The sequence below is a fragment of the Microtus oregoni genome, unplaced genomic scaffold (genome assembly GCF_018167655.1).
Source record: "Microtus oregoni isolate MIOR12 unplaced genomic scaffold, Mior012 000005F_ref0000423, whole genome shotgun sequence".
Taxonomy (NCBI): domain Eukaryota; kingdom Metazoa; phylum Chordata; class Mammalia; order Rodentia; family Cricetidae; genus Microtus; species Microtus oregoni.
In genome coordinates, this window is record NW_024543064.1 from 61,809,617 (window position 1) to 61,828,038 (window position 18,422).

Sequence of the window (18,422 nt, forward strand, 5' to 3'; positions counted from 1 at the left end):
AGAGTTGATTATACATTAACCTTGGATTGCGTCCACAGTGATAGCTGCACAAAAAACCCTCGAGGAAATCACAGCTGAAAGTCAAAGTACTTCTAGCATTTGGAGACTAATATTTGACCTTAAACATACAGTTCAAATAGGCTTTTATTTACACTTTGGGCTTCCAAGGCATAGAGTGGCAGTGACAAAAGTTATCCGTATTGACAAAGGTTATAGTGACCCGAAGACAAAGTCTGTCAAAAGAGCAATTAGAGAGAAGTGTTTGTACTGTAATGAGTCACCGAGACAGGGCCCACAGGGAGGGGCCCTGCAAATGAAAGTGCCCAGAGGAAAGCGCCATTGAGCTTTGAACCATATAGCGTGCGGCAGCAAGTGACACTAAGGTCACATGTAAAGCTGGACACCCCCACAAAACACAAAATTTTTCTTTTATTTACCTCAAGCTTTTATAGAAAAGTATATAAAGACATGTTAAATTTGAGGAAGTTGAAGTGCTTCATAATCCCCTATTTATTGGAGCAGACCTGTGCAGCTTTTCTGCAGGCAGCCAGGGCTGAGACCCAGGAGAGGAATCCTGCTGCATGGCGTTCACAACAGTGGAAGGAGTCAGCGAGAGGGTTGCAACTGCTGAGTGCAGCATCGGTGTTAGGACAGACACTAGACAGCGGGCATGAGATGCAGCAGCTGAGGGCTGCATCAGTGCTAGGACAGACACTAGACAGCCTGTATGAGATGCAGCAGCTGAGGGCTGCATCCGTGCTAGGACAGACGCTAGACAGCCTGTATGAGATGCAGCAGCTGAGGGCTGCATCAGTGCTAGGACAGACACTGGACAGCGGGCATGAGATGCAGCAGCAACAACACACACAAAAGGGAAATGGAGGACCCCAGAACACAAAGACAGGGTGAACAGAGAGAAAGAAGGGAAGTGGACAGTAAAGAGTCACAGCAATAATATCCTAAGAGGTGGCCACACCACCTCATCTTGCCTTGTCCATGTTGAACACCTTTTAAGAACATTGGTTATTGATTTAGAACTATGTTTTGGTTTTATTAAGATCTGTTTTTCAGAAGTAATGTTAAACAGTTTGATATGTTACTGCTGACTTTCAAATTCTTTTTGAATGTTGTTACATTATATGGAGCTTTAGTATTTTACTAATTACTTAAGAACATATTGATACATTATACATCTTCAGGAAAAGGAAGAAAGCCATAGATTTTATTTCTTCAAAATCTCTAAAAACTTCTACACCCTTATGTTTGAAGAAATTGTCTTTTATATTCATTTATGGACTCACTGAATTCTTAAGAAGCTTGGATCTATAAAATGTGTGTCCTTGAAAAATATCATCAGACTGCTAAACTACCACCCAGCAATGCCAGCAAAATTGCTTAAAAATGCTTTTCTAAAATAGTGATTTAAAAAAAGCAAAACTGACAACGAAACTAGGAAACAAGAGAGAAGTCATTCAAAGCCTTATAATGTTATCCTTGCCTGGTTGCTGCACCAAATGATTTATGAGTCTGGAACCTTAAATTATTGCTCCACTAAGCTGACCTGACTCCTCCCCTTCACACTATCTCCCCCTCTTAACTCTCCAACCATCCTCCTAGTTCACTTGGTTAATGAATAAGCAGACTCCCAATACCATTCTTTCTCCTGATCTATGAAATCAGGACCTGCTATGGCAGCGTGTGTATCTCCCAGCCAATGCCAGCACAAAACAGCATGTGCTTAACACGCTGGTTATCACAGTGTTAACTCATTTGCTGCAGGCACGGCACAAAGGACAGCCCTCTGGGAGAAGACAAAACGTGACAAGTTTTCCCTGAACAGACAGCTCTGGTGCTCTGGTTCCCATGAAAGAGAGCTTTCAAAGATGTAACAGATGGAAGAGAAAGGTTATGGGGGTCCAGGAGATTTCTTTTAAGGAAAAAATAGCTGACCATGCTGAAGGTAGGATTCATACATAGAAGTCAATAACTGGGTTTGTAGCTGGGCAAGGTGTGTGGATGTGTCTCCAAAATAATAAATCTACTGGAAACAGAACACAAGGACTGTGGCCCACACAGAAGATATCAGAAGGAACTGTAGGACCCCATCTTCATACAAGAAAAGATGGGCTACACACCAGATGAGAAATAATAGTCACCATATGTACCCATCAGTTGGTATGGTTTGGATATGGATCGTGTTACCCCTCTCAGATGTTAAAAGACTGGTCCCCACAATGGTGCTATTGTCCTCGCCCAGTCTCTCCTTTTGTCTGGATTGTATGGTCATCTGTTCCAGTACATGATCCTACCATGGCATGCTGTCATTCTCTGCAGTCTTCACAGGCCAATCTAATGGTGCCCATGTCTTCATAGACTCTGAGCTAAGCAAACCTGTATTTGTTTCATAGGTGCCCAGTGTCCACTACATCATTATAATCATACAAAGCCGGCTTTACCAGCCTGTGCCCTCTATTTCTCAACAGAGAAGCCAATAGCCAGGTTTGTAGCCTTTGAAGGCCAGGTGTGTGGATGTGTCTGCGGAATAAGAAGTCGACTGAAAACAGAACACAAGGACTGTGGCCCACACAAGGGTCACCAGAAGAAACCGTAGGACCCCAACTTTGAACAAGAAAAGATGGGCTACACAAAATGAGAAAAGATACATTAGAAAAACTGGAGCAATAAATTGAAATGTATTTCAGAAAATATTAAGAAAATAACGTTCAATTAACAATGACATAGAAAGGTCTAATAGTGACATTTTCAAATGACACCATCAAGGTTTCAATCCTTATTTTTTTACCCAAATTAATTAAAGAGGCAAGAGGCATTTCACTAAAGAAAAGTATAAATCAAGGAAAGGGATAGGAATGAAATCTAGGAAATAGGAAATGCAATACAGGGAAACACACACAGCACATGACAACCAAGAGCCCTCCAGGAGGCCGTGTGTCAGGAGCCACCACAGCTGTGCCACGTGTGTGGCTCCAGGGTAGGACGGGTTAATGCTGACGTGGGCCTGCTCCCCGTGGTCCCCAGTGGGATCTAACAAACAACGGCATAAACACACTGAGGAACTCATAGGGACAGACACAATCATGGGAGGGCAGGCAAGGAACAGACAGTTTTCACCTTCTGAAATGGGAATCGGCAAGAAGACAGCTAAAGCTGGAAAGAGGAAGCAGGCTCAGTGCAGGACTTAATTCATGACTGGAGATAGAAACCAAACAACCAATGAAAGAAAACACCCAAAACCCAAACAAACAAACAAAAAAACAAAACAAAAGAAAAACCCAAAATCAAAACCAAAAACCAAAACAAAACATCCAAAACCCAAACAAAACAAAACAACAACAACAAAAAAAAAAAACGAAAACCAAAAGCTTTTAAAAAGCAAAACAAAGAACAGTCAAGAGTCTTTAAAATGTTGGTTTTCAGTAGCAGAAATGGGGACAGGGATCTAAATCCTGAGGGTAACTGGAAGTTTTTTCATATAGTACTTTTCGTGTAAATTAACTTTAAATAACATGTTCATAAATTATTTTCCTATAAAAGAAGAAATTAATTAAAACTACTTCCCAGCCCCCGACCCCACCCCCCAGGAGAACAATTTAGCCATTATCTACTGGTTGCAGTGGATGAATAGCCATCTGACAGGCTAGCCATGTGTATCTTTGAGGGCCTTCCAAGTGTGACTATAGCAAGTGTTCACTAGCTTAGTGGGTCAGGGGAGAAAAGTTAATGAGGATTGACATGTAAAATGAGACCAGAAAGCAGCATCAAAGGAAAAGACTTGGTGGATCTATGTGAGGCGATTTTCTGGAAAGACATTTATTGGGTAAATGGCAAGAGCATAACAGAAAATTAGGATGACCACGAAAGGTTGAGCTGTGACCCCAGCACAGAGAACAGCTTCGTTCCTAACTCAAAATCTCTCTACCTTTGAAAGAATACAGATGGGGGAGTCTGGATTGCTACCAACTCCTAGGGTGAGCCCTATACAGCCTCTAGACTCCTGCTGAGCTTTCTAATTCTGGGCACCGCTGAGGGGAAACCCAGGCTCCACACTGAGCAATGCAGCACCAGGCTGGCTCTGCCTGCAGGTCTCTGGTCAGGAGTGTCCCTGGGAGCCACGGCTTAGCCATCCTAACTCTGCCTGTCCACCAAAGCAGAAACTAGGAAACTAGCAGGGAATGCTCAACAGTTTTACATCTATCATCTTACATTTAATTTTTATGTCGTAATCCAAACAAGCAACCAGGAAGTCAGATCTTTATCAGGTCTTGCCTTCTTTCATGGAAAGCAGTGAACTGTGAACTAGTTTGAAGCTTTGAACTCTTGAAGACACAGAGAGAAGGCCAGGCTGTACATCTTTCTAGCATGTATCCTGAAGATGATCTCATTCAGCAGGCTGTTATCAACATTCAACGATAAGGAGCAAACCGTCTAAGCACAGGTCAGCAGCCTGGATTAGATGGAGGAGCTCTTTCTCCCCCTTCCTGCCCCGTCCAGACTCTTCTGCTGTAAGAGAGCCTCAAAGCTCTCAGGACACACCGTGATCGTGCAGGGAACTGTGTTTCATGGAGTCCCTTTCCCTGAACATTTCCACCTGCCCAGCGATGACTGGTCCACAGCAAGGGTTTGCAAAATGTGAGTGGGGAAGACAAAGTAGCAACAGGAGAGCAGGAAGGCAGGAAAGTGATCATTGGTTGGAGGGGTGAGGGGAGGGGACAAGGGTGTTTTCTTCCCTCTGTGGGTTAAATCACTTCACTGAAAAGTTTCAAATGTTCCTCTGACTGCTTTATTTAGAAGCTTCCCTTTTCAAGTGTCCTCCAGCTTCCCTCTGCGCTGTGAAATGGAGCATGAGGATGATAGACTCAACTCCCTGTGGTGCGTGCTCTGATGGGCAGCTGGCTGGAGATCAGGAGCACTGTGGGCGGCCTGGCTGGCATTTCCCTCATGGGCATTAGGGTCCACAGTTGCCAGGCCTCAGTCTTAGGACTTCCTTCCTAACCACAGTTAGGATGTAGAATCCCACATCCTTCCTGCTTAGTCCACGAGGGAGGCCATCACCCCACACTTCCCTAGGGAGCACCACTTTTGAGGCACGCTATGAAAATCAGCTTAATCACAAAAACTGGGCAATCTTTGTGAATCAGGAACAAACTCCCATTTCCCCCAACCATGCAGACAGTCCACAAGCTGAATTATGAGTCCTAGATCAAAAGAACGAAGACCACAGATCAATTTAAAGTGGTAGCTCAGTAGTGTGGCCACTCAAGGGCAGTTGCTCTCACCCTGTGACCCTTATGACAAACTTCTACTTCTAAAAATATTTATGTTACGATTTATTACAGTAGCAAAATTACAGTAATGAGTAGCAACACAAATAATTTATGGTTGGAGACCACCACAAAACGAGGAACTGTGTTAAAGGGTCACAGCATTAGGAACGTTGAGAACCAAGGCTCTAGAGGCTGAGGCCTGCAGGCTGGATGAGTCAGAGTTCAGCTGACAACACAGGGGTCGAGGGCAGGCTGGGCACAGATCAGCACCCTTTCTCACACGCATCAAATAATTCAGTCACTCAGTCATTTCGGAGATCACACAGGAAGGATTTGTATATCTCCCGTATAGTAAAGTTTGGAATTTCACCACTAGATTAGTTATTTATCCCAAATAGAATACTTTGAAGCATTCCCCTGTAATGATAAATGACAGAGTATTTGTTAAGCACCTACTCTGTGAGGGCAGCTGTGCTAGTGAGGCCTGCTGTCAAGAAGCTTGTCATCTATGGTCACACAGTCCCTCAATGACATGAGGCAGGAAGTGGCCCACACTCTAAGGCACTTACACCACAGAGAAGAACACAGCAAGGCTGGGAGGCCCGTGAAGCGAGTGCAACGTAAAAAGTGAACGTAAAAGGCAGAGTTAGAGAATCCATCCCGATGATCTGCACAAAGGAGCCAAGCCCAAGAAACAGAAGGTCCAGGAACTCCCGGTGAGCGAGCAGAACTCTCAGGAACCGCTCTGGGGGAAGAGTAAATGTGGATACGAATGTGCCAATATTCACTACATCGGAACCCAGTTCTGTGACTCCACCTCTTTGGATATCTCCCCCAGAAATGTGTCCATGGACAACACAGATGTACACAGATGTGCGAGGCAGTGTTCCTGAAGAGCCACTGCGGAAAGCAATTTGAGTTTTCTCAAACAGTTTAAAGCGGAACCATGACACAAGCCAGCCGTTTCAGTCCTGCACAAAGAACTGCACATCCTGCTACAGAGATGCATACACCCCATGCCTTTGCTGCTCTGTTCACTAGAGCTAGGAAATGGAAACAAGCGAGGTGTCCATCAACAGGTGACTGGAAAATGAAAACCTAGGAAAGATATAAAATAGAATAAGATTTAACCCTAAAGAAAGTGAAATCACAAAACTTTCAGAAAAATTGGGTGTACTTAGAATGTATAATACAAATTAAGGTGACCCAGTCTTGAGGTGGGGGGAGAAGCATGTTGTCCCTGATATGTGGATCCTAGCCTATAATACATACATGAACATGTATGTGTGGGTATAGGAGAACATTTAGGAGTGAGATCAAGAGAGGGGAATTTAGAAGGGAAAATGCCCACAAGTGAATTCACATAAACAGTGTACTCTGTCTAGGTCTTCTGAACACTCCTTCAGTGGATAACACATTCTCAATGCAGAAGTGGGCAGTGTCCACCTGTGACTCCATGGGAGGGCTGTTCCATACCAGGAGATTCATTTTAAAAATTTTCATTTAATATTCCTGTAGCATGTAGTTTGTTATAAGCACTACTAAGCTTAGTTCATCTTATTCTTAAATAGCTATTAATTTATAGAATATGAAGTTTTTAGAAGTATGTTTAAAATACCATAATTGTGAAAACTCTGAGAATACTGTGGAATAAGGATACACTGTTCTTGAATCTCAAGGACCAGCATGCTGGGAATAAGCACACTTTTTAAAATAGAAAAAAAAAAACAAAATATTTAAAAGTTAAAGCCAGGTATACACTTGTTCTCAAGATAGACTTCCTTTTATCCACTGTGATTTCAAGTGAAAACATATCGACAAGGTATCTGCCACAGCGAGGACGAAGAACCCTTGCCCTTGGCTCATGTTTTGAGCATCAGAGATACTCTAGGGTAGAGCAGGTGGCTGGCCAACTCATTTCCTGAGACGCATCTTCTTGTTCTGATTGTTAGGAGAAACATGTTAGACTTAGCCATCTACTGGGGAAGAAGAGAGAGGTGGAACACATTTTCTAGACATTTCCATAGCCTGTACTGATGCCTTTCTTCTCCAGCTCTTCTTCACAAAAGCCAGGCATCCTTGCTTAACAGAGGAGAGATCTTTAGCAAGACTGTGCTGGCAGACTGTAGGGCTATTCACCAATGCTACTGTCTGGACTAGACACAGAAAGATCTTTAAAGTATCTTCTAAAAGCTAAAGATCAGAAGCACATTTCATTCTGTGACTATCATTCAGAGGTACCTACTGTTTGGGTGGAAGCATCACCCCAGCCCCCTGGCATCCATATATACAATGAATATATATGTTTATATAATGTCTGGAATGTTTGGCTGGGGGTTCAGCCCCCTCCCCTGGGAGTGGCAACAGTCCAGACTCCACCTCCAAGAAAGCCCACCAAAATGGTGACCTGCCCCAGGGAGGTCAAGACCACTCCCATAGGCTATTTAAACTGCCCCCCCAGAGAATGAACACGTGGTCATTCTGTTTCTCTTTTCCCCTCTCCATGTTTTCCTGGGGGCCACCTAGGAGTGCTGGCATCCATTAAACCTGGGCCTTTTCTAATTCGGTCTGATCTGGTTTGATTTGGATTATTGCGTTAGTGGAGAGGCTTGTTGGTCAGAAAAAATACTTAACATCTGCTGTATACAGTTCACATATAACATCTTTTTAATCCTTGCAATAGCAAAAATCAGACAGGTTTTCTTTGTCTATTTTATAGAGAAATAGAGAAGCATGATGGTTTCATGACGGTTTCACCTGTAAAGAACTAATAGCATTCCACCAGGAACATCTCTAAGAGACTAAAGAAGGAGAAGTACTACTTAGTTCATGCTATGAGAATCCAGAATTCTGACAAACACAAGAATGCTACAGATACTAGTCCTCAGGAAATCTGATCTAAAAATCAGCAACAAAATTCTTACAAGTCCAGCCCAGCAGCTATCCAAAGGATTATCCACTGGACCAAATGGAATCTACTCCTAGAACACAAACCTTTTCTGTTTCCTGTGAAATATTATTCAACCTCAAAAAGGCAGAGAATCTTACACATGTTATAACATGAATAAACCTTGAAGACATCATAAGCAAAATGAGTGAGTAGTGAACAGGAAGAAACTACATGAACTGTCACATTAAGAGTACATGAAGTTACAGCACCAGGACGTAGAAGGACAGTTGTCAGAGAATGGGGAGTTATAATTCAATGGGAATATTTTTATTTTGACACATGAAAGGGGTTATGGGGGTAGACCATGGTGATGACTGTACTGAAATGTATGCTTAAATTTAATTAAGATGAGTTAGGTCATGTGCATTTTACCACAACAAAAATCCTTAATTTTGAATTGATGTTATTTAGAGCTTTATTCATTTTCATTGTTATGTGTATGGATGAGTGTTTGTTTTCATGTACTAAGTCTATGCAATGCAAATGCATGTGTTTGTTGTCCTTGGCTGCCAGAAGAGGACATCGGATCTCCTGAACTGGAGTTACACAGTTGTGAGCTGCCACTGATTGCTGAGAATTGGACCCATATCTTCCATAAGAGCAGTAGACTCTCTTAAACATTAAGCCATCTCTCCAGTCCCTTAATTTTGAATTATTTTAATTAAATTTGTAAAGTCTAATATAAGGATTACATGGGAATCATGAGTATAAATCTGCAATTCACACAATTATATGTGGATTCCATACTCTGAATCAAGTCTCTGTAATGAATAGTAGGCTTTGCACATGTTCGTGATGATAATACGCAACAACCATATGGAAGAAATGCAGCACACTTGTGATTCTGAACTTCCCCCCTCTGATGCTCCCAGAACTGTGAGCGTGGCGTTCATCGCCCTCAGTTTGCACACTCCTGAGGAGTGAATAACTACAAAGATGCAGACAGCGGGGAAGGCTTAGGGGAAGCTCCTGGCTTTGGGTGGTTACTTTATTGATCACATGCTGTGCAGAACCTAGGAGAGAGAAGAGATCTGCTTGCATCTTGTTTAAGGAGGCCACTCAAGTGCTGGAACCTGCTACTTTCAACCCAACAACTGCATTTATGTAACACCACTCTCTGAGGTGACAGTGTTCTTCTAGCCCTGAGTGGGAAGCAGCAGGGTGGTATTTTAAGACGCTGTGCTGTGGTACACTCAGCAGCTGTAGGAACTTGTGACACAAACAGCAAATATTTCCCACCTCAGGACTAGCTGCAAGGTGCCAACGAAGATCTCACAGCATGCCCTGGGAAAGCAAGCAATTGCTCCCCAAGAGCATAAAATGCTTCGTACAATTTTTTAAAAACACACACAAGCATCACTTCACTAACATTAGGAGTCTTTGCTTAAGTGGATTTTTAGAAGAAAGAGTGGCATTGGTGGGGGATGGCCCGAGACTGAACTTTCCTCAGACCCTGCCTCATGTCTCCAAACACAGGAGAAGCTCCAGCCTCTTTTATCAGCATTGAGGACACCATGCTCTTAGGTAAGGGGGAGCTAAACTCAACAGTAGGGAGTGGTCCAACAACCCCAAGAGTAATGGCTGGGAAACTCCACACAGGACATATTGACTGCATCAAAGTTTCTGTAACAGAGAGAATCCCCAAACTTGTCTACTTTAACGATGTTTGTTCTGGGTCAGTTGGGGTCAGGTCGCTGCCGGAAAGGATGACTAGACAATTAGCAACTTGCAATATTTTCCCCAACGATTTTGTAAAATTAGGAAAGCCATCGAGTCTTTTCAATAAATAAATATAATATACTGCCCATCTCCAGATATGTTTTTTTCATTATTGTATTTATTCTCGGAATTATCCCTCTGAAATTCAGCACTTTCTCATAATTGTATAGGGGAATCTATCCTTTATATGTTTTTAATCACTTCTCAGTGTCAAGAGTTAGGAAAGTAAAATCTCTGTCTATGAGTAAATAGACACCCCTTACTCATTAAGAGAAGGCCTAATGCTGTATATTCCCTCATACATACATGTGGACATACAGAGGGCAAAGATGCGAAGGATTAGGCCCTCCTGAGCAACAGAAAATTAATGTGCTGTCCAACCAACCATTCTGTTAAATGGGTGCCAAATGACATATAATTCATGCTCAGTTCCACTACCAACAAATACCTGATTATCATGATTTAATATTTATTAATTATTCCATCTTTGGAAGGAGATGATGACTAAAAGAACAGCCCGTGGGAAGAAATACAATTTTAATATAAAATTATCCCATGGATTAATGAAGCATTTAAAAATTCATGCAGCACGCTTTTACTTCCACAGGTAATATTCCGTAAGTGAGAAATGAAATTATTAAAAAAAAAAAAACCTCAACAGAAATGCAATACCCCCAATTGAATACCTCGGATTTCCAGAATGCTGCATAAACAGCACACATGCATCAGGGAAAGCTCCTCTGCACAACAGCAAGTGTCTGCTCTGCATAATAATTCCCATGTGTGAGCTGCTTCTTCCCCCAAGGAGCCTGGAAATTTATATTGTATTATAACATTCGGGTCAGAGCAACTGCTCCATGAAAACTGAAAAAGCCTCTGGCACAGAAATCATGGCAAGCCTAGAAAGACCCCACGCTGTCATCTGTCCACAGCTGTCCACCTAGTAGAGGGGACACCGCCACTGAAGGAGTAGAAACGAATTTTCAGGAGATTAAGATATTTAAACCTGTCTTGATGGGAATCTGATTGTCCATTTCTTTATCGAAAGGAAGGAAAACCCTGCAGTACACAAACCAAGGAACTAAATATCAAATCTTCATCAAACTTTTGTTTTGCCCACCCGTATTCTAGAACTGACGTTTACATAAGGAGAAAATGCACATGATACATGCTGTGTGTATCTGTGAGACGGATAATCCGAAGAAGAGGAGAGGCTGTAATTCATCAGCCAGCCATGATTCATAAGTCACATCGTCACTTCCAAGAACCGACTGGCTTCCCGTGCCTGCCATGAGCCCAGGGAATGCAGCTGGAGTGAGATAGGTACAGGACCTGAAAGAGCTGTCACTGGGCATGATGGCAGGGGAATGGGTGGTTCAGCTGGGCAGTGGGGGCATGATGGCTGGGAATGGGTGGTTCAGCTGGGCAGTGGGGGCATGATGGAGGGGAATGGGTGGTTCAGCTGGGCAGTGGGGGCATGATGGAGGGGAATGGGCGGTTCAGCTGGGCAGTGGGGGCATGATGGCTGGGAATGGGCGGTTCAGCTGGGCAGTGGGGGCATGATGGCTGGGAATGGGTGGTTCAGCTGGGCAGTGGGGGCATGATGGAGGGGAATGGGTGGTTCGGCTGGATGGAAGGGCATGACAGAAGGGAATGGATATTTCAGCCTGGCCGGGTGGGGGGCCTTACAAACCAGTTTAATTCTAAAAGCATGAGAAATAATTTAATGTTTTATGTAACATAATAGCATCAGATTTGCCATTTTCAAATATGCCACTCTAGTGGAGGTCAGGGATGAAGAAGGACATTCATAAAGTATCTTCATGAATTCCTGAAATCGAACAAGCTCTCATTCATAGCCTTATAGAATCTTATAGATCTAATAGAATAAGATCTGGGCTTAAAGGATATAAATGTTCTGAGAGTCTCGAACTGTAAGGTATGAAAGCAACATGGAGGCTGGTATTCTAAGAGGGGTGCTCTTTAAATACCCGCGGAGTGGAACTTCCCAAGATTCCATTATCCTGTCTATAAGAATCTGTTCATTGCAAAATTCGAGAAGTCATTGTTTTTTTACCTCAGCATAGTACTCTAATGTGTAGATATTCCATACTTTCTTCATCCATTCTTCCATTGAAGGGCATCTAGGTTGTTTCCAGATTCTGGCTATTACAAATAATACTGCTATGAACATAGTTGAAAAAATGCTTTTGTCATATGATAGGGCATCCCTTGGGTATATTCCCAAGAGTGGTATTGCTGGGTCCAGGGGTAGGTTGATCCCGAATTTCCTGAGAAACCGAAACACTGACTTCCATAGTGGTTGCACAAGATCGCATTGATGGAAATAGAAAACACTATCCTGAGTGATGTGTCCCAGACCCAAAAAGATGAACATGGGATGTACTCACTCATAATTGGTTTCTAGCCATAAATAAGGGTCACGGAGTCTACAATAGGTGAATCTAAAGAAGCTAAGTAAGAAGGGGAACCCAAGGAAAAACATATAGTTATCCTCTTGGCTAAGGGAAGTAGACAAAATTACCGGGGAGAAAATTGGGATCTTCGGGGTGGGGTGGGATGGGGGTAAGGGGAGATGGGGAGAGAAAAGTTAGAAGGGAAGGAGGTCGGGCCTTGGGAAAACAGGAGGATTGGAATAAAGGAAGGTTGGACAGGGGAGCACAGAACCACAATTCTTAGTTAAGGGAGCCACTTTAGGGTTGGCAAGAGACCTGACCCTAGAGGGGCTACCAGATGCCCATGCCAAGGTCCCCAGTTAGTTCCTTGGGCAGTTGAGGATAGGGAACCTGAAATGACCCTATCCTAGAGCAATACTGACGAATATCTTGCATATCACCATGGAACCTTCATCTGGTGATGGATGGAGATAGAGACAGAGACTGACTCTGGGAGCACTGGAATGAGCTCCCAAGGTCCCAACGAGGAGCAGAAGGAGGGAGAACATGAGCAAAGAAGTCGGGACCACGAGGGATGCACCCACCCACTGAGACAGTGGAGCTGATCTATTGGGAGCTCACTAAGGCCAGCTGGACTGTGACTGAAAAAGCATGGGATAAAACTGGACTCTCTGAACATGGCGAACTATGAGGGCTGATGAGACGCAAAGGACAATGGCATGGGGTTTTGATCCTACGTAATGTGATGGCTTTGTGGGAGCCTAGCCAATTTGGATGTTCACCTTCCTAGATATGGACAGAGGGGGGAGGTCCTAGGACTTACCACAGGGCAGAAAACCCTGACTGCTCTTTGGACTGGAGAGGGAGGGGGAAAGGAGTGGGGGGAGGGGGAGAAGGGTGGGAGGAGGGGGCGTAGGGTGGGAGGAGGGGGGAGGGAAATGGGAGGCTGGGAGGAGGTGGAAACTTGTTTTTTTTTCTCCTTTTCTCAATAAAAAAAAAAAAATCTGTTCATTGGCCCCAGTCACAATCCTCACCTAACTCAAGCCAGATCTTGTACATTTAGTACCAATATCTCTACTCCAGCGGGCTAATTCAGCTTTAGTCTCTATGAGGCTGAGTAGGGATCAGATATAGACAAGTTGGGGATTCTCTCTGTTCTGCTATGCAAAAGCACTGAGTACTCTGGGTATTGGTTAAACTCCCATGTCCCCTTCCCAAGGACAAACAGCTGTCTTTCAATTATCAGCACAATGATAACTAGCCACCTTTTAGGAACTCCATGCGATGCCTGTTTCCAGGACAAAAAATATCAGAGAAAGCAAACCCTCTCTGTCATAAGTTATCAATATTAATTGTTTAAATTATATAGAATTATTACATGTAATTTTGTTTGGTCCTAAATTCTTTGGTGTGACATTTATTTGCATTTTGTGTTATCTACTGATAAATAACTGCTTTTCTGGAGAAAATGTGAATTTGCCTGAGTCTCTTTTCTAGGTGGCATTTGTCCATTCAATTCTCAGAGTCATAAAATAATTACAGTGACAAATATCAACAGTATTATGATATGTTTCTAAACATTTCATTTGCTCCAATTACTTCTTTTGATCTATCATCAAAACAACAAAACAGTACAATCCCACAAGCTATTTCTTTTCTGAATTCCTATGGTACATACACTAAAAGCAAAGGACCTCCTGCACCCAAATGAAGTAGAGCATCCTTCTCAGAGGCAGAATCATGCATGAATGGCCATGGGCTTGGGAGGCAATCAGACCTGGGTTCCCATTCTGGATTTATGTATCCTAGGTATGTGAGCTAATGTGGTGGTTTGAATAGGAAAGGACCATACAGGCTCACATATTTGGATGTTCTCCATTACCAGGAAGTAGAACTGCTTGAGAAAACCTAGAGGGAGTAGGAGTTATTTGTTGGAGTAGGTGTGGACTTACTGGAGGAAGTGTTATTAGTGGTTAAGGGTGGGCTTTGAGATTTCAAAAACCCAAGTCAGACCCAGTCTTCTCTCTCTGTCTCTCTCTTGCTCTCTCTCTCTGTCTGTCTCTCTTGCGTGCGCTCTCTCTCTCTCTTGCTCTCTCTCTGCCTCTCTCTCTTGATCTCTCTTTGTCTCTCTCTCTTGCTCTCTCTTTGTCTCTCTCTTGCTCTCTGTCTCTTTCTGTCTCTTTCTTCCTCCCTCCCTCCCTCCCTCCCTCCCTCCCTTCCCCTCTGTCTGCTGTTTCCAGATTAAGATGTAAAGCTCTCAGCTACTGCTCCAGTGCCATGCCTGTCTGCCTCCTCCCATTATGATCATGGACTAACTCTCTAAAACTATAAGCAAGCTTCCAATTAAATGCTATCTTTTATGAGTTGTCTTGTTCAGTGTCAGACTTGTCTCTTCAGAGCAATACAACAGTAACTAAGAAACCTGGTCATTTCTTAAACACCTTGGCCTAGCTTTTGTTTTGTTTTTCTGGGGGGGAATCAAGCCTACCCAGCAATATAACATTCTGGCACTACTATTGCAATTTACCACAGAATTGATTGGCTTCAAACAGTGGGATTTATTCTCTTACCATAGGATGCCAGAGATCTGAACTCAAACTGTTGAGAGGGTTAGTCCCCTGTGAAAACTTTATGGGAGACCCTCACCTCTTCTGCATGATGTGGCTCCTGGAACTTTCTGACTTCTTACAGCACAGTTCCAATGTTTAGTCTTCACTTGTTCACGTTCCTGTGATTCCCAATATCTTCTTTTCTGTTAAGGAGACTAGTACTGGGTTCAGGGCTCACTCTTAAATTTAGAGTTAATTCATCTGAAAATCCCTCCAAAAATAATATGTCCAAGTATGCTCACATTATAAAACCTAAGTAGATGTGAATTTGTGAAAAGATAATGGTCAGCTCATATACCTAACTGCAACATACTATAATTTCACTGAAATTAGGAAAAATAATTAGTGATGGGTCTTTACTAAAAATCTGCATTACAGTGTATGTGTGTGTGCATGCTATGTATGTCTTAGGGTTTCTATTATTGTGAAGAGACATCATGACTATGACAACTCTTATAAAGAAAAACATTTAATTTAGTGGCTTGCTTACATTTCAGAAATTTAGTCCATTATTGCTATGATGGCAGTATGGTGCTGGACCTGTGAGTCCTTACATCTTGATCTAAAGGCAACAGGAAGTGAACGCTGAGACACTGGGCAGTATCTTGAGCATATATGAGACCTCAAAATGACACACACTTTTTTCAACAAGGCCACACCTACTCCAACAAGGCCACACCTTCTAATAGTGCCAATCCCTTTGGAAACCATTTCCTTCCAAACCACTACAGAGTGTATGACGTGTGTGTTCTTCGTGAGTGTATTAGTGCAGGCACATGTGTTCTACAGCATGTAAGTGGAGGGCCAAGGACAACCTCAGTTCATCTTCTTCATCTTGTTTGAGATTTGAGACAGGGTTTCTCTCATTTGGTTCTTCTTATACCAGTCAAAGTGGCCCTCAGGCTTCTGAGGATTTTGCTGCCTCTGCTCCCCAGCTCCTGATAAGGACAAGCGCAATTCTAGGGGTATGATACTGAATCTGGACTTCTGTGTGCTCAGAAAAGTCTAAATCAGGCTATCAGGTTTGCATGAAGATTGCTCAATCACTGAGCCATGTATTATAAATACATTTTATACTATAAATTGATTGCATTTTATTTTTATATTAGGAAAATTTCTGTGAAAGGAAAAAAATTATTATAGATACCAATAAAATTCATAAAGTTATTAGAATAGACTTTAAAGCGTGTATTTCATGAGACTGAAAGTAAAAGAAATACATGAATTTCTAGATACACATACCTTAACAAAGTTAAATCAAGATGAACTAAATAATTTCAACACATCTAGTAATATAACGAACAAGAAAGAATAAGGAAAGAAAAAACGTCAGACTGAAAAAGGTCTAGGCCTAGATGAGTACCATGATGAACCAGATCTTCATAGGACAACTACCACAATGCCTCTCAAATTAAAACAGAAAAAGAAGCAACTCTATCTATCTATCTATCTATCTATCTATCTATCTTTATTTACAAAGCCAGTATAAAATCAAAATTATCCTAATACATCAACCAGATAAACACACATATATACACACATGGGGGTTGTAATATTTGAAAACTAAATAACTGAATTTAAGAACACATATTAATATCATTCACTGTGATCTGTGATAATTTCAACATATAAAAATCAGTAATGTAATAATTACATAAATGGATCTAAGGACATAAATTGCATTATCATCACAAAGAAGTAGAAAAGGCCTTTCACAAGATCCAATATTCATACCTTCAAGATAAAGTTACAAAGAAACTAATAACAGAGCAGACATTTCTGTATTCAATAAGGCAATGTATGACAAAACTATAGCCAAAATTACATTACATAGGGAAAAACTCAAAACATTTCCACTACAATCAGGAAAAAGACAATGCTGTCTGTCTTCTTTGTCTACACTCATTCAGTATAGTACTGGAAACTTTAGTAAGAGCAATAAAACAAGAGAAGCAATTTAAAAGAAAACATACAAGGAAAGGGAAAAGAAAAGTATCTTTATTTGTAGATGATGTAAGTCAATACATCATACCATAAAGATGCCTCTAGAAAGCTCTTAGAATTGATCAACACTTACAGCAAGCACACTGGCAAGATACAAGATTAACATCCAAAAATCAGTAGCCTTTCCATATACCAATATCCAACATGCTGAGGAAGAAATAGATGAAACCATCTGATTGATAAATGCTATGTATACAAAAATAGGATGACCCTAACCAAAGAAGTGGAAGGTCTCTGAAACATTAAAATACTGGAAAGAAATTAAAGGAGACACTTGAATATGCAAATATACCCCAAACTCATATTGGAAGAATCAACATTATAAAAATGGCTATCTTACCAAACACAATCTATATATTCAACATAAACCCCATCAAAATTCTAATGCCATTCCTCACAGAAATAGAAAAAAAAAACATTAAAATTCATCTGGAAGCACAGACATCCAAAGTAATCCTGAGCAGAGTGGAGGAACATTAAGGCTAGAGGTTTCACTATGCCTCATATCAAGTTATAGTTCTGAACCATGGATGGAAAACAGTGGGGTACTGGCACAAAAGACATCAGTAGATCAGTACAACAGAGCATTCAGCTATGAACCCGAGCAATTATAGCTACTTGATATTTTTACAAAGCCACTAAAAATACTCATTGGAGAAGAGGTGGCCTCTTCAAGAGATGGTGCTAGAAACCTGGGTATCTCCATACAGAAAAATGATCTAGGTCTTATCTTTCACCTCTCCAAAACTCAACCCCAAGCAGAAGGAAGACTTTAAGGTAATATCAAAATGCCTGAAATGGCTAGAGATAAAAATAGGGAAAACATCATCATACTGGAATAAGTAAGGTCTCGGAATAGGACCTAAATGCTAAGGAAATAAGGCCAACAGCTGATAAATAGGACTTCATGAAGTTAGGAAACAGCTATTAAGAGACAGCCTACAAGATGAAACACGATTTTGATTGCTATACATTTAATAAAAAATTAATACCCAGATTACAAAAAACTCAAAAAAAAAACATGCAACAAGAAAACAAACACTCCAGTTGAAAACACAGTTATGGAACTAAACGGAGAGACCTCAGAAGAAGTTACAAAGGGCAAATAAATATTTTTAAAAGTGTTCAAGATCTACATTAAAATTGCTAGTCATCAGAGAAATGCAAACTAAAACTCCTTTGAGAGTCCTTCTCACTCCAGTCAGAACAGCCGTTCTCATGACAAAACAAATGATAACACACACTGTCCAAAGTATGGAGAATGCAAAGGGAACCCTTTCTCATTCACAGTAGGAGTATAAACTAGTGCAAACACTAGTTTATATCAGGGCAGGGGTTCCACAGATGTCCTTGTCATCAAGTTCACTGTTGCTCCATTTACAATAGCAAGGAAACAGATGATCTACATGGAAAGATCATTTTCTTGAGGATACCACAT

General features: G+C 41.7%; 1 protein-coding gene across 1 annotated transcript in view; it reads right to left on the reverse strand.

The window, feature by feature from the left end:
• The window catches only part of Sh3gl2 (SH3 domain containing GRB2 like 2, endophilin A1), a 170,197-nt gene that overhangs the window by 10,903 nt on the left and 140,872 nt on the right, over positions 1-18,422 (reverse strand). The window lies entirely within an intron of this gene.